The 4,094-nt window shown below is 38.1% G+C and overlaps 1 pseudogene; it reads left to right on the top strand.

Moving 5' to 3' along the window:
• The first annotated feature begins 844 nt into the window (after window positions 1-844).
• On the top strand, window positions 845-3,626 carry LOC118522099 (cytochrome c oxidase subunit 1 pseudogene; annotated as a pseudogene).
• Window positions 3,627-4,094: the final 468 nt, after the last annotated feature.

Raw genomic sequence — 4,094 nt, 5'->3', positions numbered from 1 at the left:
TTGTCATGGGACAGTAGCTGGAGACCTGCCCCTGTTCTCCTTTCCCACATTGATAAAATGGGCCTATTACATTGGTGATATAATGTTAACAGGTGAAAATTTGCCTCTGCTGCTAGGATGAACATCTGCAAGGGAGAAGGTGGGCAATAAACCTACAAAAAATTCAAGGCCCAGGTTCCATCTGGTTTGGGGAGTCATCTGGTCAGTAAGATGCATGTTGTCCCCAAAGCTGTGATTGATAAAGTACAAGGTCATCCAAACCTTAAGAATGTGAAAAGGATTCAAACCTTTGTAGGGATTTTGCAGTTTGGGAGGACTTTTATCCCCCCTCCCCCCTGCCCCAGCATGCTGCCTCCATCCCTTATATGGCCTGGTAAAGAAAGGGCATATATGGGACTGGGGATCAGAGCAGCAAGCCACCTTTGAGAAAGCAAAAATACTAGTGAGGCAGATTAAAGCTCTGGACATCTCCTAAGCAGGGCTAGATGTGTTTAAGTTAGATGTGTCTAGATACTCTGGAAGATATGGGTCAGGCACTGCGGCAGAGACAACAGAGGGGGAGAGTACGCCTAGGATTTTGGTCCCAGCTGGAAGAGGGCAGAAGCCCAATATACCCGCATAGAGCAACAGCTTCTAGCGATGTACACAGCGCTCCTCAAGGTAGGACCTCTACACAGCAGCCAATACAGCAACCAGTGGGCTGAGCTTCGAGCAGTTTGGCTGGTGATTACTCATGAGCCTTGGTCATTAACCCTTTGTACTGACTGCTGGGCTGTTCTAAAGAGATTAATCCTATGGCTTGGACAATGAGAAACTGAGGGATGGATAATCATAAAATAAGCCCATGGGGGGTCAGGATATGTGGAAAGACATCTGGGGACATGTGCAAGAGGCTGAAGCAGCCCTCCTTGTTTTCCGTGTCCCAGCTCATGAGGCACTGACGCTTCCAATCAGGAAGCCGATGTCCTACCGCAGGTGGCAGGCACGAGCTACTGACCCTTCGTAGGTACAGCAGGTTGGGTGCCTAGAAAGAATGGCCACCACAGTGCCTCAATAAAATGGCATATTGCTAAGGATGCCAGATGGCCCTTAAAGTACTTGGTTAGTACAGTAAAAGCATGGCCTGTGTGTTCTAAACAGCACCCAAAGCAACTGCTGAAGGAACCTGAAGCCATCCACCAGAGTTCCCAACTGGTGAGGGATTGTCAAATTGGTTCTATTGGCCCCTCCCTCTGAGTGAGAGTTCTAAATATGCCTTGGTTTGCGTAGATACTGCATCTGGCCTAACCCAAGCTTTCCCCTGCTGTCATGTAAATCAGGCTGCCACCATTAGGGGATTAGAGAAGGTGGGTACCACGTATAGATACCCTTGTGGAAAAGATAGTGACTGGAGGTCACATTTCAAAAGCCATGATGTGTAAGATCGAGCAACAGAACATGACATTGAGTGAAGGTTCCATCTCCCCTTTAATCCACAAACAGCAATGTTAGTAGAAAGAAAAAATGGAGTATTAAAACAGCAGATTAAATTATTAACAAGTAAAACCACCTTGGCTGGGTGGACTCAAATACTGTCCTTGGCTTTAATACATTTGAATGACCAATCAGTAGGGCCCATGGCCCCATATGCCAGGCTGGGGACCCCTGCCAAGACACCCAATACCGTAAAGTATGGAAGTCGTGGGAAACAGCCATTACTGAGCTACCATATTACGTCATATTCTATAGTAAGGTCAGCTAACTAGGCTATCAGACTCATACCCCAAAATTGTTGATTTATATCCTTATTGTACTAATAAATCCCCTTATCTTCATCATCATATTACTGGCCATCATCTCAGAAACCATAATTATAATTATAATAATAAGCTCACACTGAATGAGCTTTGAAATAAATATACAAGCCGTTATTCCAGTCTTAATTAAAAAATTTAATCCAGAAGACATGGAAACATCTACTAATTATTGTTTTAACAAAAGCCACTGCATCAATACTTCTTATAATAGCCATTATTATTAATCTAACATATCCTGGCCAGTGAATAATTACAAAAAATTTTAATCCAACAGCATCTACCTTTATAACAATGGCCCTCACTATAAACTTGGACTTCCCCCCTTCCACTTTTGAGTACCCACAGTTACACAAGCTATCCCATTAGTATCAGGTGTAATTTTATTAACATGATAAACACTTGCATTGATATCAATTTTCATCATCCATTAATCTAATTATATTATTAACCATAGCTATTTTATCAGTCATACTAGGAGGATGAGGAGGAGTTAATCAAACTCAATTATGAAAAATTATAACTTATTCATCAATTGCTCACATAGGATGAATAACAGCTATTATAATTTGTAACCCGACTATAACAACCCTAAATTTATTAGCTTACATTATAATAACACATACTATATTTATATTACTTATATATAACTTATCTACCACAATACTATTGCTCTCATAATATGAAATAAAATACCTTGATTACCATATTCATTCTTAATATTATATTAGCATTAGGAGGCCTCCCACCACTTTCAGGATTCTTACCCAAAAGAACAATTATTCAAGAAATAACAAAAAATAATAACATTATTTTGTCAACATTAATAGCTATCATAGAACTACTTAATCTATATTCCTATATACAATTAATTTACTCCACTATTTCCATCAATGAACAATATAAAACTAAAATGACAATTGGAAAACATGAAACAACCTTTTTATCACCACTAATCATAGTTTCAACATTATTTCTCCCTTTAACACCAATATCATCAGTGCTGGGCTAGGAATTGAGTTAGTATAGACCAAAAGCCTTCAAAATCCTAAGTAAATATAATTTAATTCCTGAAAAATAGGGATTGCAAGACTTGACTGCATCAATTAAATGCTAATCAGACACTTTCATTAAGCTAAATCCTTTCTAGATTGGCAGGCTTTCACCCCACAAATTTTTAGTTAACAGCTCAACACCCTAGTCAGAGGCTTCAGTCTACTCTCCCTCTGTTTAGGGGAGAGAGGCGGAAGGAGTCCAGCAGAATTGAAGCTGCAACCCTCCATGGAAGTAATATTATATGACCACCTACCATATTATGAGCCTTACGTTTTATTTTCTTACTTACAATAGGAGATCTAACAGGGATTGTTCCGCTAATTCATCCTTGGATGTTGTTCTCCACAATACATCCTATGTAGTAGCACGGTTTTGTTATGTCTTATTGATATGAGTAGTATTTGGCCATTATAGGAGGATTTGTTCACTGATTCCCATTATTCTCATGTTATACACTCAAGTCAACCTGAGCGAAAATCCACTTCACAATTATATTTGTAGGTGTTAATATAACTTTCTGTAATACTTTCTTGGCTTTGCAGGAGTACCAAGATGTTACTCTGAATACCCAGATGTGTATATACAAGAAACACCATATCATGCGTAGGTCCATTTATCTCATTAACAGCAATAACTGAATAATTTTCATAATTTGAGAAACATTTTCATCTAAATGAGAAGCATCAATAGAATTAACTACTTAATCTTGCATGACTTCATGGAATCCCCACCCCCCCATATCATACATTTGAAGAAACTAATAACCTACTTACATAAACTTAAAATATGAAAAGAATCCTCCAACTGGTTTCAAGTCAATATTATAACCACTATGTCTTTCTCAAATGAGAAATTAGTAAAAATTACATAACTGTCAAAGTCAAATTATAGGTTCAGACCCTTTATATCTCTATGGCATATCTATTCCAGCTGAGTTTTCAAGATGCAACATGACTTATCATAGAAGGACTTTTCACTCTCATGATCATACACTTAATCATTGTTTTCCTAATTAGCTCTTTAGCCCTTTATATCATTTCCCTAATATTAACAACTAAATTAATTCACACAAGCACAATAGATATACAAGAAGTAAAACCAGTCTGAATTATCCTATCAGACATTATCTTTATCTTAATTGCCCTACCATCACTACAAATTCTTTACATAATAAATACAATCAACAACCCTTCCCTGACTAATATTGAAGGTATAAATATACAAATTATGAAGACTTATACTTCA

Source organism: Halichoerus grypus, chromosome 7, assembly GCF_964656455.1.
Source record: "Halichoerus grypus chromosome 7, mHalGry1.hap1.1, whole genome shotgun sequence".
NCBI lineage: Eukaryota > Metazoa > Chordata > Mammalia > Carnivora > Phocidae > Halichoerus > Halichoerus grypus.
This window is presented reverse-complemented; position numbering and strand designations above follow the sequence as displayed.